Below are 21,155 nucleotides of genomic sequence, written 5' to 3' on the forward strand. Positions count from 1 at the left end.
CCCAGGTGAACCCACCTGTGGCTCTCTAAATCCTTTGAAGTAAATTGCTTTTTAGAAATGATCATCAGGCACGGTGGCTCACACCTGTATTCCCAGCACTTTGGGAGGCTGAGGGGGCAGGGTTACTTGAGCCCAGGGGTTCAAGACCAGCCTGAGCAACATGGTGAGCCCCCTGTCTACCTCAAAAAAAATTTTAAATTAGCCAAGCATGGTGGTGCATGCCTGTAGTTCCAGCTACTTGGAAGGCTGAGGTAGGAGGATGGCTTGAACCCAGGAGCTTGAGGCTGCAGTGAGCTGGGAGCACACCACTCACTGCCCTCCAGCCGGGGTGACACAGTGAGACGCTGTCTGCACAGCAAAACAAAACAAAATAACAACAAAAATCCTCCAGGATAGACTGTGATATCATGGGTAAGTTCCACGTCCATTTTATTTCATGTTGTCCTCTCTAACCTGTTCTACTACCTGCTTATTGAGGGCATAGACAGAATATATTAATCTGACCATTTTCTTTTGTAAATACGGGAGATCTCAGTACATTCAAGTGTTTTGCCTTGGGCATGCACAGAGTCACAGGAGGCAGGCTGTAATTTGTATATAGGACGAAAACCTGTGAAGGTCAGACTTAACGACTCATTAGATTGCCTTCTGGAAAAGGAGTTATGAATTTGACAGTTAATATGGGTCCATGCATTAAACTGATTTTTAGATGAGAATTTCCTGCTGGTGAAAAGGAAGGTCTTGGCCGGGCAGGATGGCTCACACCTGTTAATCCCAGCATTTTGAGAGCCTGAGGTGGATGGATCACCTGATGTCAGCATTTCAAGACCAGCCTGGCCAACATGGCGAAACCTCGTCTCTACTAAAAATATAAAAATTAGTGGGCCGGGAGCAGCGGCTCACACCTGTAATGTCAGCACTTTGGGAGGCCGAGATGGGCGGATTTCCTGAGCTCAGGAGTTTGCGACCAGCCTGGGCAACAAGGTGAAACCCTGTCTCTACTAAAATACAAAAAATTAGCCGGGCATGGCGGCATGCGCCTGTAGTCCCAGCTACTCGGGAGGCTGAGGCAGGAGAATTGCTTGAACCCGGGAGGCGGAGGCTGCAGTGAGCTGAAATCGCGCCACTGCCTTCCAGCCTGGGCGACAGAGCAAGATTCCGTTTCAAAAAAAACAAAAACAAAAAAAGAAAATAAGATCTTGAAGGAGGGAGCATTTCCACACTCTGGAGAAGGGGCAGGAGGCCACGCTGAGTTCCTAGAGTTAAACCCTTAAGTGCCCCTGCCTCATAAACAGGATGTGATCCACTCTGGGGCTCTGTTTCAGCAAAGTTTGACTCACAGGCTTGGGAATGTGTATCATCACCTTCTGACTGCGGGTTTGTGAACTGTAGGTGCAGCAGGCTACTTATCTCGACTAGTTCAAGTGTTTGCTTTTCTTCTCTTTCGATTTCCTTATAAAATATTGCTACTATGTGATTCCACTTTTTCCATACATCTAATGATTTTATTCCGTTTTTGGCTTTTTTGTTTGTTTGTTTTTTGCCTCCTTGGCTGAAAATGAGTAGATTGAGAGATAAGGTGGGAGAAAGTCTTGGCCATGCAGCCAACAGCCTCATCCAAAATTCCTGATCCCTGGAACACATCGGGCCCTTATTTTTATTTATTTATTTGTATTTATTTATTTTTTGAGTCAGTGTCTTGTTCTGTCGCCCAGGCTGGGGTGCAGTGGCACGATCTTGACTCACTGCAGCCTTGACCTCCCAGGCTCAAGTGATTCTCCCACCTCAGCCTCCCGAGTAGATGGGACTACAGGTACAGGCCACCATTCCCGGCTAATTTTTGTATTTTTTGTAGAGAACGGCTCTCACTATGTTACCCGGGATGATCTCGAACTCCCGGGCTCAAGCAATGTGCTGGCCAATGTGCTCCCAAAGTGTTAGGATTACGGCCGTGAGCTATAAGGCCCAGCCTAAGCCCTTATTCTTGCTGCAGTGTGGCCCATGTGGCCTCGGCTCCCCTCCTACTCCGAGGCCAGGGAATGGCTCCACTGGACAATGTGTCCGGACTTCTCTGCACACACTCGTGACCCCCAGTCTAGGAGGAAAAAGCAGGAAGGTCCCACTGAGTACAGACGGGGGATTCTGCTTAAATGCAGATGTCCCCTGGGAGGGGGTCAGGGCACAGCGCAGGGAAGAAGCCCACCCTGCCAAGGGCTGCGTCTGGAACTCGTTCATCGGTCTCCACTCCCCAGCGTGAAATCGCTTCTTCTGTCACTCAGTCGTCAGGGGGCGGGATCTGTCGCACTATCCAATCAGGGCCGCGGGGCGGGTTCGCGGGAACTGTCAATCAGGCGCCCTGTAAGGAAGAGGGTGCGAGGTTGAAAAAGCCCGTGGCGTCTTCACGCCACTTCGCTGGGCTCCTGTCTATGTCGCTGAGAGGCACTCTGGAGAGTCTGTGGCAGCCTCTGTCACACAAGGACCTGCAGTGGTCGTGGGAGCCGCAGAGAGTGGGACACGGAGGAATTCGGCAAATGGTGAGCGTGAGGGGCCAGGGATCCCGAGACGGGAGGAGGGGCTGGTTGGAACTGGCCGTGGCGGGACCCCGGGCTCCCAGCCGGCGACTCCGGGTTCTGTGGACCGGAATCCCCCTGGCGCAGCTCGGCCCTCGGTCCCCTCGGCCGCAGAGTGGGGCTGGGCCGGCAGCCGGGACCCCGGGCGTCCTGTCCCGTTCCTTCGCGGTGACTGTGGCCCCGGCCCCTGAGCCGTCTCTGAGCAGCTCCGCGCCCGCGGCCCCGCGTCTCCCCAGATAATGCGGGGGCCACGGGAGGATCATGGGGGGAAATTCCAACTCGTGTGTGGGGTTCGTGCGTGGAAGGAGGTACGGTCTGGGGTCCCCAGTTCTTTATTCCTTTATTCCTTCTTTAAACCAAATATAAAATTCTAAGCCCCCCAATCATTTTGAACAGATCCCTCCTCCCGGCGAAGGGCGCTACAAAATTAACCTGAAAAAAACTTGTTCATGGAAGGGTGGTCGGTGTATTAGTTTGTTCTCACACTGCCAGAAAGATACTACCTGAGACTGGGTAATTTATTATTTTAAGAAGGTTTTAATTGACTCACAGTTCCACGTGGCCTTAGGAAACTTACAATCATAGCAGAAGGGGAAGGAAGGCTGCAGGAGGGAGAGAGAGAAGCGGGGAGCCCAGACACTTATCCAGCAACCAGATCTCGTGAGAACTCTATCAGGAGAACAGCATGGGGGAAACCACCCCCATGATCCAATCACCGCCCAGCAGGTCCCTCCCTCGACATATGGGGATTACAAATAGGATTACAATTCCTGCAAGCGGGCTCTATGGCGCAATAGCCTAAATCAAAAGAATTACAATTCCAGATGCGATTTGGGTGGGGACGCAGTCAAACCGTTTCAGCTGGAGAGTGCCCTATTATACTCGCCTCTCTTTTGGAATCCAGGAAAAGCCTATCAGTATTAACATCAACACAACTTAAGTCTGGTAAGAGGCATTTACAAGCTATTCTCTCTGAAGTCTACCACCTGAAGGCTTCACCTGCTTGATGAAACTTTGGTCTCCACAACCACTTATGGGAAAATCTATCTGTGACCTGGGGACCAGCCCCTCCCCCCCCACTTTGTGTTGTCCCTCATTTCCACACGGACCCAATGTACCTCTTACATGTATTGACTGATTTATTATGTCTCCCCAAAATGTATTAATATAAAAGCAAGCTGTACCCTGACCACCTTGGACACGTGTGGTCAGGACCTCCTGAGACTGTGTCACGGATGCGTCCTTAACCTTGGCAAATAAACTTTTTTTTTTTTTTTTTTTTTTTTTTGAGACGGAGTTTTGCTCTTCTTGCCCAGGCTGGAGTACAGTGGCGCCATCTCGGCTCGCTACAACCTCCGCCTCCCGGGTTCAAGCGACTCTCCTGCCTCAGCCTCCTGAGTAGCTGGAATTACAGGTGCGCACCACCACGCCCAGCTAATTTTTGTGTTTTTAGTAGAGACGGGGTTTCACCATGTTGGTCGGGCTGGTCTCGGACTCCTGACTTCATGATCCGCCCGCTGTGATCGCCCAAGTGCTGGGATTACACCTTGGGAGCCACCACACCCAACCTAAACATTTTTTTTTGTTTTAAACAGTGTTAATTGGTTACCCTCTGCTTTCCTCACACATGAAATGTTCATGAATAAGAGAAAACACTTTTTAAAAGAGCCATTGTTTATGGCTCTTAAGTTTATGCCTCTCTTCCTTTTATCTTCTCTAGGCACAGGCACTTTATTAGAATGTCTTGGGGTTGAGGTTCTCCTTTGAAAATTTTACAGGGTGATCGGTCGTCAGCCCATCCTCTATCTTTTCGTGGTGGTGTATTTCAGAACTGCCTGGGGCTGGCATAAGGTGCACACAGCAGCTTTGTCTAGGAGGGTTTCACGAATATCAGTTCCTGGTCACTTCTCCCATAGGGAGAGCTGGAGATGTAGGGGTGAGGGGTCCTAGGGCAGAAGCTGGAAGCCTTGAGATGGGAGGGGTCTCCTGGTTTACCCTTCATACCACAAGCAAAGCCCTTGGGACACAGCTCTTCTCACCCCGAGTGTAGTTTCCATTTCATGGAGACACATGCCTGGTCAGCCACTCAACTGCTGGTACTGAAGGGAAAGGATTGAAATGATTCCTGTTCTTTGGATACTCTTAGCCTAGTTGTTCCCGGCCCAAACAGTGGGGCTGGTTATTCTCAAAGCCCAGTGACAAAATGCAAATGAACTGGGGAAGAAGAGAATTTTTATTTCTATAACCAGTTATAGGGAGAAGACCTGGAAATTATCACCAGCCCAACTCAAAATTACCAAGTTTTCCAGAGCTGCTGTACCTTGTAAGCCATATGTCTACATGTAAGTGTGCATTCCTCTAAACACATAAGTGATTAACTTCTTCTAATCTATAACTAAGATCTGAGTCTTGAGGACCTTCCTTCCTCTAAAACCTCAGTAAATTCATTTAATCTAAATGGGTCCAGGTGCTGGGGTGATTACCCTTATCTTGTCTCCTGCTAAATCATGGAGGTTTGGGGAGTTTCTTCAGACCCCCACTAAAATTTGTTTAATCCTAAACGAGTCCCATTAAGAATACCTTCCTTATCTTGTCATGCTTCAAGGCCCAGGAACGGCCTCGGCAAAACTCTTGGTGGGTTTTTGTTACATTCCAGCCTTTGTTTAGAGGCATTGGCTGTCTCAACTTTTAATATGTAACTTAACCACTCAGTCAGTGCTGAAACAGTTGTTATGAGGCCTGTGTTAGTGAGACCTGGCCCGCCACATAGTTAAGGATAAAAACTAACCCTAAGGAAAGGAAAACCCACCCCAATGATGTGGTACAAGAACCTCAAAAGCACACAGTGCAGTGTCTCCTGGGAGGGTGGTCACTCAGCACTTCGGTGAGCAGCATGGGAAGGGGTATATCTCAGGTGACAGGAGAACCTGACCTGATGCTTGAGTCAGATTTGTCTGTTTTCAGTCAGCATTGCCCCTCCATGGATTTGTCACCTTGAATAAATCTGTAAACGCATTTCAGATTTACTTTTTTATTAACTATAAAATATATCCTATCATTAGAGATAGACTGAGGGAAAACAAGAGGAAAGAGTTGGATTTCAGGAAACAAATTTTATATTTAGTCCTATATTACTCTTTTTTTTGTTTTTGAGATGGAGTTTCACTCGTCACTCAAGCTGGAGTGCAGTGGCGTGATCTTGGCTTACTGCAACCTCTGCCTCCTGGGTTCAAACAATCCTCCTGCCTCAGCCTCCTGAGTAGCTGGGATTACAAGTGTCTGCCATCACACCTGGCCAATTTTTGCATTTTTAGTAGAGACGAGGTTTCACCATGTTGGCCAGGCTAGTCTCGAACTCCTGACCGCAGGTGATCCTCCCACCTTGGCCTCTCAAAGTGCTGGGATTACAGGCATGAGCCACTGCGCCTGGTCTTCATTTTTTAAAAATCTTACCTTTTTTCCCCCCAGAGCCTGTGTAGTAAACTTCTCAGGTCTGTTTTTTTATTGGAGGATTTCAAATGAAATTTGAGGGCTTAGCAGAGAAAATACTACGAGGGAAAAGAATTTGAGAAAACCTGTTTTCCATTATGGCTACAGAAAAAAAAAAGAATATATTTTCTTTTTTTTTTCTGTAGCCATAATGGATAAAAGGTGTGGTGCTGTGTCTCCTGGGCTGGAGTGCAGTGGCCAGATCTCAGCTCACTGCAAGCTCCGCCTCCCGGGTTCACGCCATTCTCCTGCCTCAGCCTCCGGAGTAGCTGGGACTATAGGCGCCCGCCACTTCGCCCGGCTAGTTTTTTGTATTTTTAGTAGAGACGGGGTTTCACCGTGTTAGCCAGGATGGTCTCGATCTCCTGACCTCATGATCCGCCCGTCTCGGCCTCCCAAAGTGCTGGGATTACAGGCTTGAGCCACCGCGCCCGGCAAGAATATATTTTCATGAGAAAGTGTCGGAGGTACAACAATGAATTATAAAGACTCATCAAAACTTCGGTTCCTCTCCTTTATAGGGTAGAGAATTTGGGACAATGGGTTAACTTTTTTTGTTCCTTTTATGTGCACCTGACAGATTAATGCTAAATTCTATGGGAGAGAAATTTGCAACAGCCTAAGGAACTGAAATAATATTAGTTTACTAAACAGTTTATTATGGAAGTAGAAATTAAATATTTGTCTGAAATGGGTAGTTACTTACGCTTTTCCTATTGAGCTATAAAATATAAGTGCCTTACAATTTCCTTCCCTCCTATAAACACAAACACTGAATTGGAGTGATTTTGCTGCATTCATCAAGCATTGGTTTTTTGTTTGTTTGTTTGTTTTGAGACAGGGTCTCCCTCTGTCACCCAGGCAGGAGTAATCATGGCCCACTGTAGCCTCAAACTCCTGGGCTCAAGCAGTCCTGCTACCTCAGCCTCCCAAGTAGCTGAGACTACAGGCATGTACCCCCATGTGTGGCTGATTTTTATTTGTAGAGATGAGATCTCATTATGTTGCCCACACTGGTCACTGTGTTGCCCACTGAACTCCTGGCCTCAAATGATCCTCCCACATCAGCCTCCCAAAGCACTGGGATTACAGGTGTAAGCCACCATGCCCAGATGATATTTTGTTTTTAAATATCCATGTAAGGCATAAAAGGGTAAATGACCAGCCTTGAGGGGCAGAGACCTGAGGCCAGTGACTCCAAGCTAAGGCCAGTTGTGAGCACAAAAAATATCACTGAAGGCCTAGTTCAGTTGGTTCTTCTGGAAGCCTCTGCAGGTGTCCCAGCCTGATCACGCTGACCACGAGAGAAGCCCTTTGTACTGAAAAGGGCTGAAATTCCACAGGCAGAGCAGTTGGGGTGATGCCCTGTCTGAGGCTGTATTTGTTACTGATGCAAGGCTGTTGCTAGACATTCTCAGGGATAATAAATTGGGATTTAGAAGAAATGACTTCATTCGAAAGGAATGCAAAGAGGGAAAGGGAGAAGCACCAAGCATAAGATAAGCAAACATCTCAAAGACTGGGCAGAAAAGTGTTTTTTCTTTCCAACAGAAGAACAAACAAGGTAGGAGGGGGAGGGCAGGATGGAGAGTGAAAATCACATCCTAGATCAGAGTGTGTTTTACCCTGCCTTCAGCCTGTTCTTCGCAGGGTGGTGAAGGAGAGGCTGTGTGCTGGCTCAGGCTGAGGGTACTTCAGAGTTCAAGGGTCTGGAGGAAGGAGAGAAATTTAAGTAACGTTTACTTTACAGTATATTGTTCAGACTGATTAGTGAAGTCACAGCTGTTTTGGTAATTTATGAGACAAAGAATGAGAATTTGGTCAGTGTTTATCTGGCCTTGTTATCGGTAAAAAATGGGTATAGTCTAAGTATTGTAGAGGTTATTACAATGCATTTGGCTGCTTGTCCAGAATACCCTGGACTGGTTGGTGGGGAAGCTGGAATCATATCTTTAATCATAGCTATTCACTATAATTATAGGGCTTGGATAAAATTCAGCATCAGCAGCAGTTTCATTTTGCATTCACTGACTTGGTTTAATCAGAGTGTAAGTTGCACAAAATGAGAAATTCTGTCAGGAGCCTATTTAGAGAAAAACACTTTTTGGTTCTGCCTGCAGGACAAAGGGTTTATGGAATATGAGAGTTTGAGTCTGTGATATAATAAAAACTGTGTTTGGTCTTTGTGCCTAGTTTTGTTATCCCCAACAAGCTCCTTTCAAAGCCAGGCACGGTGGCTCACACCTGTAATGCCCACACTTTGCGAGGCCGAGGGGGCGGATCACTTGAGGTCAGGAGTTCGGGACCAGCCTGGCCAACGTGGTGAAACCCCGTCTCTACTAAAAATACAAAAATTAGCCGAGCCTGGTGGTGCAGGCCTGTACTTCCAGCTACTTGGGAGGCTGAGGCAGGAGAATCGCTTGAACCCAGGAGGCAGAGTTTGCAGTGAGCCAAGACTGCACACTGCACTCCAGCCTGGATGACAGAGCAAGACTCCATTTCAAAAAGAAAAAAAGAAAGGCCGGGCATGGTGGCTCACACCTTTAATCCCAGCACTTTGGGAGGCTGAAGGGGGCGGATCACAAGGTCAGGGGTTCGAGACGAGCCTGGCCAAGATAGTGAAACCCTGTCTCTGCTAACAATACAAAAAATTAGCCGGGTATGGTGGTGTGCACCTGTAATCCCAGCTACTCTGGAGGGTGAGACAGGAGAATCGCATGAACCCGGGAGGCAGAGGCTGCAGTGAGCCGAGATCGCGCCATTGCACTCCAGCCGGGACAACAAGAGCAAAACTCCATCTCAAAAAAAAAAAAAAAAGAAAAGAAAACATAAGCTCCTTTTAGACCTTACCTGAAGTTGTGCTGAGGTAACCTCAGGATCAGGACTGGTGACCTGAAAGAGCAAATGCATGATGACAAGGGTTGGAATTTTAAGCCCCATCTTCCGACCTCAGGAAATGGAGGGTGGAGATTGAGTTGTATAAAAATTATTGAACAAAGACTTTGCAACAGCTTCCCGCTTGGTGAGTGAATGCACTGATGTTCAGGGAGGGTGGTGTTACCCCACAGAGGAAGCTTTGCTCATCTCTCCCCTTTCCTTAGCTGTATACCTCTCTTCCATTTGGCTCTTCTTGAGATATCCTTTATAATAAACTGATAACCCTAAACAAACTGTTTTTGTTGAGTTCTGTGCATAGTTTTGGAAAATGTGTGAACCTGAGGATGGAGCTGTTGGATATATACACAGTCGGCTGCAAGGGTGGTCTGTGGGGCTTGCAGATGGCACCTGTAGTGGAAGCCATGAGCAGTCAGCTTGTGAGTTTGGAGCTAACCCTATCAGAATTGAATTCCTGGACACCCAGCTGGTGTTGGAGAATCAGTTGGTGTTCAGCAGTCTCCACACATGTGGTGTCAGAAAAAAAGGCACCATGGTCATCACCTTAAACTTCTCCAGGAGAGGGAGTAATCCTGGTGAGAACTGAAATCCCGGGGAAAAGAGCATTTCCACTATGTGAGGAGAGGAGATTAGGGCGTGTGGAGCTCCCAGAATGAACTTTCCTGACTGCTCTGGTTTCCATCACATGCTACCTAGCAGTGTGCCACTGTGGCCTACAGCTCCATCTCCACAGTGAGAGTGGAGTAACCTTGTTTTTGTTTTTAAGTTTACTTTGTTTTTGAGAAGGGGTCTCACTCTGTTGCCCAGGCTACAGTGCATTTCTGTGATCTCAGCCCACTGCAGCCTCGACCTCCCCAGGCTCAAGCGATCCTCTTACCTCAGCCTCCCAAGTAGCTGAAACTACAGTTGTGCACCACCACACCTGGCTAATTTTTGTAGAGACAGGCTTTCACTATGTTGCCCAGGCTGGTCTTGAACTCCTGGGATTAAGTAATTTACCCTACCTCAGCCTCCCAAAATGTTAGGATTACAGGTGTGAACCACCACAACCAGCTACTGGACTAACCTTTTGAATGTGGGGAAAGGTATGCAGATAAACCTTGGGGCAATTCTGTTGTACCTCCCTGATCTCATCTCCCTTCTTCTTCTTCTTCTTTTTTTAATTTATTTCTTTTCTCCTTTTTTTTTTTTGAGACGGAGTCTTGCTCTGTTGCCCAGGCTGGAGTGCAGTGGCACAATCTCGGCTCACTGCAAGCTCCGTCTCCCAGGTTCACACCATTCTCCTGCTTCAGCCTCCCCAGTAGCTGGGACTACAGGTGCCCGTCACCACGCCTGGCTACTTTTTTGTATTTTCAGTAGAGACGGGGTTTCACCGTGTTAGCCAGGATGGTCTCAATCTCCTGACCTCATGATCCGCCCGCCTCGGCCTCCCAAAGTGCTGGGATTACAGGCTTGAGCCACCGCGCCCGGCCTCATCTCCCTTCTTCAAGTCTAATATGTGTCTAGTTTGGGTATTAGGGCAATGTTGGCCTTCTAACATGAATTAGAAAGTGTTCCCTCTGCTTCTCTTTTCTGGAAGATGATATATAGAACTGCTTTAATTTACTTAGTTCTATTTTTATGATTTTTTTTTTTTTTGGATTATGTCTTTCAAAGAATTGATTCATCTTATAATGTATCAGATCTATGGGCATGGAGTTGTTCTTAATATTCCTTTATGGTTCTTTTAATGTTTGTGGGAATCTTAGAGATGCCTGCCCTTTTGTGAGTTAGCATGGGTGTTGATCAATTCTCATCATTTCAGAAAACCAGGATTTGGATTTTTGATGTTTTCCATTGATTTCCTGTTTGCAGTTTCATTAATATCTCATTGGTTTCCTCTCCTTAACTTACATTTATCTTGCTCTTCTTTCTCTAGTTTCCTGGAGTGGAATTTAGAGCCTTGTTTTTTAGATGTTTACTTTCAAGAGTTTGCATTTAATTATTTAAATAGCCCTCTAAGCACTGCCTTTGCTGTATTCTACAAATGTTGCTAAAAGTTTTTTTCAATTTTTGGAATATTTAAGTATCTCTGGAGAATTCTGTCTGTTGCATAGTTTAGAAGTTTGTGGTTTAAATCTTTACTTTCTGGAGGCTTTTAAACTATGCTTCTGTTACTGATTTCCAGTTTAATGCTAATATGGTTTGATTTCATACTTGATGGGATTTGATTTTTTTAAATTGGTTAAGGTATATTTTATGCTATGTGGTCTGCCTTGGTGAATGTTCCATGGTATCCTGTTTTAGCCTCCCAAGTAGCTGGGACTACAGGTGCACGCCACCATACCCAGCTAATTTTTGTATTTTTAGAAGAGACAGGGTTTCACCATGTTGGTTAGGCTGGTCTCAAACTCTTGATCTCAGTTGATCCACCCTCCTTGGCCTCCCAAAGTGCTGGGATTACAGGAATGAGCCACTGTGCCCGGCCTTGCCGTGCAGTTTCATGCGTTTTCGGCTTATGTATTTTGGTGCTCTGTTTTATGGACATAGATACTAATGTATGTCAAGGTAGGATTGACCTCTTTATCATTTTCAAACCTTCCGTCCCTTGTAATTTTCCTTGATCTAAAATGTGTTTTGGGCCGGGCGTGGTGGCTCAGGCCTGTAATCCCAGCACTTGGGAGGCCAAGATGGGTGGATCACTTAACCCAGGAGTTCAAGACCACTGAGCAACATGGCGAGACCCTGTCTCTACAAAAAATAAAGACAAAAATTAGCCAGCCATGGTGGCACACGCCTGTAGTCCCAGCTGAGGTAGGAGGATTGCTTGAGCTCAGGAGGCACAGGTTGCGGTGAGCTGTAATCACACCACTGCACCCCAGCCTGAGTGCCAGAGACCCTGTCTCAAAAAAACAAAAAAAACCTAATTTATCTGAATTTAATATAGCTGTTCCATACTTTTGATTAGGGCTAGAATGGCATATATTTCTCCATACCTTTCTATTTAATGTATATGTGTCTTTTTGTTTAAAATGGTTATCTTTCACACATTGCTGGGCCTTCTTTTTTTTGAGACAGAGTCTCACTCTGTTACCCAGGCTGGAGTGCAGTGGCCCGATCTCGGCTCACTGCAAGCTCCGCCTCCGGGGTTCACGCCATTCTCCTGCCTCAGCCTCCGGAGTAGCTGGGACTACAGGTGCCCGCCACCACGTCCGGCTAATTTTTTGTATCTTTAGTAGAGACGGGGTTTCACCGTGTTAGCCAGGATGGTCTCGATCTCCTGACCTCGTGATCCGCCCGCCTCAGCCTCCCAAAGTGCTGGGATTACAGGCGTGAGCCACCACGCCCAGCCTGGGCCTTCTTTTTTATTCTACTCTGACAGTGCCCTGTCTTTTTTACTGGTGTATATAGATAATACACATTCAGGCCGGGCGCAGTAGCTCACACCTGTAATCCTAGCACTTTGGGAGGCCGAGGCGGGCAGATCACGAGGTCAGGAGATCGAGACCATCCTGGCTAACACAGTGAAGCTCCGTCTCTACTAAAAATACAAAAAAAAAAAAAAAATTAGCTGGGTGTGGTGGCAGGTGCCTGCAGTCCCAGCTACTCGGGAGGCTGAAGCAGAAGAATGGCGTGAACCTGGGAGGCGGAGCTTGCAGTGAGCCGAGATCACGCCACTGCACTCCAGCCTGGGCAGAGTGAGACTCCATCTCAAAAAAAAAAATTCAAAGTGGTAATAGACATAATTAGATTAATATGTTCATATATATCCTTTGTTGTACTTGTGTTTTTTTCTACTTGCTCTATTTTCCTGCATTCTTTTAATTGAGCATTCTATATTCCATTTGCTTGCTTCTATTAGTATAGTAAGTTTACATTGTTTTTTTTTTTTTTTTTTTTTTTTGAGACTGGAGTCTTGCTCTGTAGCCCGGGCTGGAGTGCAATGGCCGGAACTCAGCTCACTGCAAGCTCCGCCTCCGGGGTTCACGCCATTCTCCTGCCTCAGCCTCCTGAGTAACTGGGACTACAGGCGCCCGCCACCACGCCCGGCTAGTTTTTTCGTATTTTTTTAGTAGAGACGGGGTTTCACCGTTTTAGCCAGGATGGTCTCGATCCCCTGACCTCGTGATCCGCCCGTCTCGGCCTCCCAAGTGCTGGGATTACAGGCTTGAGCCACCGCGCCCGGCCCTACATTGTTTCTTAAATTTTATTAGTGAATTTCATAGTTTGCAGTTTACATTTTGCAACTAATGGACTTTGGTTTCCAAGTCACACTATCCTGGTTTCTGGGGGTAGTGCCAATATGTTAGAGTGTTCTGAATTCTTTCCAATCCCATATAACATCACTGTCAAGCATCTGACCTGTTAGAAGCTATAACCACCCAATACATTGTTGATATTCATTTGAACAAACATTTATCTATGAGGGAGAAGAAAAGAAAGTCATTTTTGTGCCTTCATTTAATTGTTTTCTAACAAGTTTTGTTTTGTTTTTGAAACATCTGATTTCCCAACCTCCATCAGTTTCCTTTGCTCTGAAGAACTTTAACATGACTGGCAAGGCAGGTATACTAGTAACATTCTCTCAATTTCTTTCCTCTTTTTTTTCCACAGACTGGTAATTTTTTTTCTTCTTTTTTTTTTTTTTTTGAGATGGAGTTTCACTCTTGTTGCCCGGGCTGGAGTGCAATGGCGCAATCTTGGTTCACTGCAACCTCCACCTCCTGGGTTCAAGCAATTCTTCTGCCTCAGCCTCCCGAGTAGCTGGGATTAGAGGCATGTGCCACCATGCCCGGCTAATTTTGTATTTTTAGTAGAGACAGGTTTCTCCATGTTGGTCAGGCTGGTCTCGAACTCCTGACCTCAGGTGACCCACCCCCCCCAACCGGGCCTCCCAAAGTGCTGGGATTACAGGCATGAGCCACTGTGCCCAGCACAGACTAGATAATTTTAATTGTTTCATTTTCACAGTTGCTGATTCTTTGTTATGTTAGCAAGCAATGAACTGGCTTACTTCCAGATGTACACACAAACCAATATATTGCATGGCACCAGCTTTTGAAGAAAGAAGCTTTACTTACAACTTTGGCAAAAAAACAAAAACAAAAACAAAAAAAAACAAGTTTGGCAAGAAGAAAGGAAGAAATGCTCAAATCTGTCTCCCTGAACTGGGGGCTTTGCCAAGTTTTATAAGTGTAGGGTAATAAGACATGAACTCACTGGATCTTGCAATAATCTGATGGCCAGGTTGATGTGACTCCATTGGATCCTGCCATGGGATGATACCAGGGCCCAACCTGATTAGATCCTGGATTCTGCCATGTGTGGTTTTTTTTTTGTTTTTTTTTTGTTTTGAGACAATCTCACTCTGTAGCCCAAGCTGGAGTGCAGTGGCACAATCTCACTCACTGCAACCCTCACCTCTGGGGCTCAAGCAATTCTCCTGCCTCAGCCTCCCAACTAGCTGGGACTACAGGCCTGTGCCATCACACCCAGTTAATTGTTTTGTATCTTTTGTAGAGACAGGGTTTCACCATGTTGCTCTGGGTGGTCTCGAACTCCTGAGCTCAGGCAATCCACCCACCTCAGCCTCCCAAAGTGCTGGGATCACAGGTGTGAGCTAACGCGCCCAGCCTGGTATCTCCTTTTACTTTAATCTCCACACCTCAGTCCGAGCATACAGGTTCCATCCGGGGTTACACGTTTGGTTCATCTGGGCATGCTCAGATTATGTGACCTTCAGTGTTGGGTCCACGGCAACTGAAAACTCAACTTCATTATATAGAAGTTGTACCACATAATCTGTCGTAGTTACAAATCCCTTTTATGTCCATTCCTAAATCTTGAAGAGGAAGGAGTGATGACTGCTCTACTTTCTGCTGATTAGAGTCATAGACCTTAGAGGAATGAAAGTATTTAGTGCTTTGCTCTGGGAGTTCCCTGCTATCAGCCGGGCACGGTGGCTCAAGCTGTAATCCCAGCACTTTGGGAGGCTGAGGCAGGTGGATCATGAGGTCAGGAGATTGAGACCATCCTGGCTAACATGGTGAAACCCCATCTCTACTAAACGACAAAAAATTAGCCGGGCGTGGTGGTGCACACCTGTAATTCTAGCTACTCAGGAGGCGGAGGTTGCAGTAAGCCAAGAGTGTGCCACTGCACTCTGGTATCAAGATCACATTTTAGGAGTCATTTCTACATACTTCTGGGGAAAAGGCATAAGGAGCTTGCAACCTAAATATTATTTGTTCCAGAGAACAAGGGAAAGCTTAGGTTTTTTTTGTTTTGTTTTGTTTTGATATAGAGCCTCACCCTGTCACCCAGGCTGGAGTGCAGTGACGCGATCTGCCATGCCTGGCTAATTTTTTGTATTTTTAGTAAGGGCGGGGTTTCACCGTGTTAGCCAGGATGGTCTCCATCTCCTGACCTAGTGATCCACCCGCCTCGGCCTCCCAAAGTGCTGGAATTACAGGCATGAGCCACGAGCCACTGCACCTGGCAGGGAAAGCTTAGGTTTTACAGCAGAAGTTTCCTTCAGGTTCCCAGTCAAGTGCTTTTATGCAAATGAAGGTTTGAAACTTGAAACTCACTTAGCTCTGATTGGTTGGTATAGCTGAGCTCTGGTTAGTTCGAGCCCCCCAAGTTAAAAAGGTGTGGGTTTTCAGAAAACTCATAGTACATGTGACCTCTAGTTAACAAGTGTCTGCTTAGCTTTTTTTTTTTTTTTTTTTTGAGACGGAGTCTTGCTCTGTTGCCCAGGCTGGAGTGCAGTGGCCGGATCTCAGCTCACTGCAAGCTCCGCCTCCCGGGTTTACGCCATTCTCCTGCCTCAGCCTCCGGAGTAGCTGGGACTACAGGTGCCCGCCACCTTGCCTGGCTAGTTCTTTGTATTTTTTTTTTTTAGTAGAAACAGGGTTTCACCGTGTTATCCAGGATGGTCTCAGCCTCCCAAAGTGCTGGGATTACAGGCTTGAGCCACCGCGCCTGGCCTGCTTAGCTCTTTTTAAAATGTAGGCCCAGTTAGCCCTTCCGAAGGACTGGCTCTAACCTGTCCACAGACAGCATTCATAAGTTTGTGTGTTCTGTCATGGTACCAGTGACCTGCTCTGGGTCCATCCCATTCAGGGATCCTAGTGGCAGGGCAGTGGCCAATTGGGCAATTAGCCATTTACTTATAACAGGTTCTCAGATACCTATTAAATTTTAGCCAAAGCCTCTTGGGTTAGGTTGGTTTCAGTCTCCAGCTGGAGTGAGTTTAAAATCTCAAGGATTAGGTCACCAAGAACCTAGCGGGGGTCTCTTGGAGGCATCTGTTGAAACAAGCTAGAACAATTTTAAAGAGAAGCCAAATGCCTATTTTAAATATGAGGAGGATCATTGAGACTTGTAGGGCAGAATGGAGAAGAAATCCTATACTGGGGGCAGAGGCAGCTGAAAATATCTGGAAATTGGAAATATAACCCAGGAAGTCTGGACAGGAGGGCTCAGAAATTTGGCTGGTTTTAAATTCCATAGATCCAACATTTGTATTGACCAGAGTCAACATCTGCAGTCACAACTTGGTACCTCCAACCTAGATGATACTTCTAATGTCCTGTCAGATGATTCTAGTTAATTTGATATCTCATTGCTTATCGACACCGCCCCATATCTTGGCACCTTGACACAGTGCAACTTTAGGCACCACAGAGCATCCTAATCGTCGTCATGTGTGGGCTACCAGGAGAAAATAACCAGGGTTTTAGAGAATGTTAATACAGTCTTTCAGGTCATTTAATGAAACCAATCCATCACTATTTTTTTAAAAAATGTTGTATTGTAGATGATGTGTACCAGGTAGGTAGCAATAGGGTGGTTGTGTTTGTACTGAATATGTACAGATGTTTTTTGTCATACTTCCCTAAACAATACAGTAAGTTTTCATAGCATTTACAATACATTAGGTATTACAAGTAATCTAGAGATGATTTAAAGGATACAGGAGGATGTGCCTAGGTTATAAGCAAATACACTTTTATATAAAGCACTTGAGCAAAATTATACATTCTCAAGGGGTGCTAGAACCAATCCCTGAGAATACCAGGAAATTACTTTATTCAAGAGAAAACTGAAACTACACAAGGCTTTACCACATTCATAGTTTTAAGATTTTTTTTTTTCTTTTTTGAGACAGAGTCTCACTCTGTTACTCAGGCCGGAGTGCAGTGGCGCGATTTTGGCTCACTGCAACCTCTGCCTCTGGGTTCAAGCCATTCTCCTGCTTCAGCCTCCTGAGTACCTGGGACTACAGGCGCCCGCCACCACGCCCGGCTAATTTTTTGTATTTTTAGTAGAGACAGGGTTTCACCATCTTAACCAGGATGGTCTCGATCACCTGACCTTGTGATCCACCGACCTCAGCCTGCCAAAGTGCTGGGATTACAGGTGTGAGCCACCGCACCTGGTCCATTCTAACAGTATCTTAAGGGACATAGCTCTAGGTTGTAAGTGCATATTACCTTATATTTCTTCTGGAATTATTGTACTGATCTTCAGTGATCTGGTCTTTACATTTTAGGAATAAAATTTAGACCCATAAAAGTCATAAGTTATTACAAAATTATAGAAAAATTATTAGAATTTATGTTCATGGGACACTGTAGCTATGGCTGATTTATTCACCAAAGTTTAGTTGAACCTTGGCCAACATGGGTTTGAACTGCACAGTCCACTCATGCACATTTTCATCAGCTCTTGCCATCCCTAAGAGCAAGACCAAGCCCTCCTTTTGCTCAGGTTACTCAATGTGAAGACAAGAACATCTTGCTAATCCACGTTTACTTACTAAAGACAATATATCTTCTCTTCTAATTTTTTTGCAAAGAAAAACTTTATTGTAAGAATACAGTACATATGTGGCCGGGCGCGGTGGCTCAAGCCTGTAATCCCAGCACTTTGGGAGGCCGAGACGGGCAGATCACGAGGTCAGGAGATCGAGACCATCCTGGCTAACATGGTGAAACCCCGTCTCTACTAAAAAATACAAACTAGCCGGGCGAGATGGCGGGCGCCTGTAGTCCCAGCTACTCGGGAGGCTGAGGCAGGAGAATGGCGTAAACCCGGGAGGCGGAGCTTGCAGTGAGCTGAGATCTGGCCACTGCACTCCAGCCTGAGCAACAGAGAGAGACTCCGTCTCAAACAAAAAAAAAAAAAAAAAAAAGAATACAGTACATATAATATACCAAACAGGCTTGGCATGGTAGCTCATGCCTGTAATCCCTGCACTTTGGGATGCTAGGGAGGGGGAAAGCTTGAGGCCAGGAGTTCAAGACCCCCCTACCTTACAAAAAAATTGTACAAAAAGTAGCTGGGGATGGTGGCACTCGCCTGTAGACCTAGCATGTCTGTGTCTAAGAGACACTGTCTTAAACATATATATATACACACACACACACTTTTTTTTTTTTTTTTGAAAACTAACTCTCCCGTCGGCTGGGGTGGAGTGGAGTGGTGTGATCTTGGCTCACTGCAACCTCCCCCTCCCAGGTTCAAGTGATTCTCATGTCTCAGCCTCTCAAGTAGCTGGGATTACAGGTGCCTACCACCACACCCAGCTAAGTTTTGTATTTTTAATAGAGATGGGGTTTCATCATGGTGGCCAGGCTGGTCTCGAATGCCTGACCTCAAGTGATTCACCTGCCTTGGCCTTCCAAAGTGCTGGGATTACAGGCGTGAGCCACTGCGCCCAGCCACACACATTTATTTTTTAGTTTTATTTTTTTCATACAGGGACTCACTCTGTTGCCCAGGCTAAAGTGTAGTGGTGCAATCATGGTTTACCACAAGCTCAACCTTCCTGATTCAAGCAAACCGACTGCCTCAGCCTTCTGAATAGCTAGGAACACAGGTGTGCCACCATGCCTGGCTAATTTTTTAATTTTTTATACAGACAGGATTATCACTTCATTGCTACAGCTGGTCTCAAAATGCTGAACTCAAGCAATCCTCCCACCTCAGCCTCCCAACGTACTGGAATTACAGGTTTGAGCCCCCACACCTGGCCATATATATGTATATAGATATATACCAAACATAAAATGTGTGTTAATGGACTTTGTTATCAATAAAGCTCTGGTCTACAGTAGTCTATTAGTAGTTAACTTTTTAGGGACTCTAAAGATTGTGTGAACAGAGTCTCTAGCCCCCACTTTGTTCAAGGGTCTACTGTATTGCCTACCATGTTCCAAATCATTGAGCAGTGGAGATGACCAGGAAACACTTGTTCTGTAATTGACTAAGTGAAGAAATGATGTCACCCTTACCCACAGACATCAGGTTCCTGAAGGTTTCCCGCATCACATCTCTGTAGAGATTCTTCTCAGAAGGACCCAGCAAAGCCCACTCCTCCTGGGTGAAGTTCACAGCCACATCCTCAAAGGTCACTGAGTCCTGAAACATCTCACATGTGCAGAGGAGGAAGGTTCAGACAGACAGCACTAGGAAACTACACTCACTTTAGAGGAAGTTCACACAATGCTATAGACTTTTATTCAATGACTTGGTCAGCCTCTTCTGTCTACACTCACTTTCTCCATCACAGCAATTCTGATGCTAGAACTGAATATATTCAGTAAAGTGACAGCCAACAGGACACGCCTCTCACTGGTGATTTCAGAGACTGAGATATGCTGCCGGGACCACCTCTAGTGTCTCTCTGCATAGTGGGTCAGTACTACCTCTCATGAGAAAGTCCCAAACATAACTGCATAGTCTAACATGTTTATTTAGAAAGTTGAACTTTTGATGGTATCTAGGGGCTAGATTTAGGAAGACCTGCACCAATAACACATGGGGTTGTGTGTGCCTTAACTACTTATGCAAACAATATGGTATTTGCCTAATTCCCATTTTCCCTCAGAGTTTGATATTTTCAGCTGAAGCAGTGTACCTAATCGGCCCTTGCTAGCTGTGAATAATTTCCCCTTCCAAAACTCAACGCAATTTGATCCCCCAATGTGTCAGTACTGAAAGCAGGGCCTTTAAGAGGTCATGAGGACTCTGCCTCATGAATGGATTAATCCACTGATGAACTCAAGAGGTAATGAATTAATGGGTTATCCTACAAATAAGACTTGTGGCCTTGTAAGAAGAGAAACAGCCCAGAGTTAGCACAATCAGCCCCCTTGCCTAGTGATCTCCACTGCCTCAGATAGTAAAGAGCAAGAAGCTTTTACCAGATGGATGTACCCCATTTGCCCTTGGATTTCCAAACTTTGAGAATTGTACAAAATAGGTATTTTTTATATATTAACCCAAATTCAGGGGTATTTTTTGTTTGTTTGTTTTGAAACAGTCTTGCTGTGTTGCACAGGCTGGAATGCAGTGGGGTAATCTTGGCTCACTGCAGCCTCAACCTCCCAGTTCAAGTAATTCTCCTGCCTCAGCCTCCCAAGTAGCTGGGATTACAGGCATGCACCACCATGCCAGCTTTGTTTTTGTATTTCAGTAGAGATGGGGTTCCACCACGTTGGCTGGGCTGTTCACAAACTCCTGGCCTCAAACGATCCACCTGCCTCAGCCTCCCAAAATGTTGGGATTACAGGCATGAGCCACCATGCCCAGCCAGATTTCAGGTATTCTATTACAACTAACAGAAAACAGAGCCATGATAAAATACTCTGGGCACAGAGTCTGTAATGAGTAACCCTGGCAGATAACATTTCACATGTTTCATCACCACATGTTATTTGGGGGACAGAGCCCATCCTGTGCGATTACAATAGAAGAGAACATCTGTACAAGAAGTCCTGAAGGGAGTGCTAAATATGGAAAGAAAAGACCATTACCAGGCACCACAAAAGCACACTTAAGTTCACAGACCAGTGACACTGTAAAACCACCACACAAACAAGTCTGCATAATAACCAGCTAACAACATGACAGGATCAAGCCTACATATATAAATAAATACTAACCTTGACTGTAAGCAGGCTAAATGCCCCAATTAAAAGGCACAGTGGCAACCTGGATAAAGAAGCAAGATCCAATGGTATGCTGTCTTCAAGAGACCCATCTCAGACACAGTGACACCCATAGGCTTGAAGTAAAGGGATGGAGAAAAATCTACCCTGTAAACAGAAAACAGAAAAAAGCAAAAGGACACGGTTTGGATTTGAATCTCCACCCAAATCTCATGTCAAATTCTAATTCCCAGTACTGGAGGTGGGGCCTGGTGGGAGGTGA

General features: G+C 45.9%; 1 long non-coding RNA gene across 2 annotated transcripts; it reads right to left on the reverse strand.

Annotated features, from left to right (window-relative positions):
* Nucleotides 1-7,084: 7,084 nt before the first annotated feature.
* Nucleotides 7,085-20,946, reverse strand: LOC111523783. Of its 2 annotated transcripts, none has more exons than XR_002725611.2 (4): nt 20,888-20,946; nt 19,235-19,361; nt 8,910-8,951; nt 7,085-7,768 (listed from the first exon to the last, which is right to left on the reverse strand). It is a non-coding gene; the product is annotated as an uncharacterized LOC111523783 (long non-coding RNA). The 2 variants fall into 2 exon arrangements; XR_002725610.2 differs by having other exon boundaries at nt 19,235-19,370; nt 20,888-20,932.
* Nucleotides 20,947-21,155: the final 209 nt, after the last annotated feature.

Source organism: Piliocolobus tephrosceles, chromosome 21 (assembly GCF_002776525.5).
Source record: "Piliocolobus tephrosceles isolate RC106 chromosome 21, ASM277652v3, whole genome shotgun sequence".
Taxonomy (NCBI): Eukaryota; Metazoa; Chordata; class Mammalia; order Primates; family Cercopithecidae; genus Piliocolobus; species Piliocolobus tephrosceles.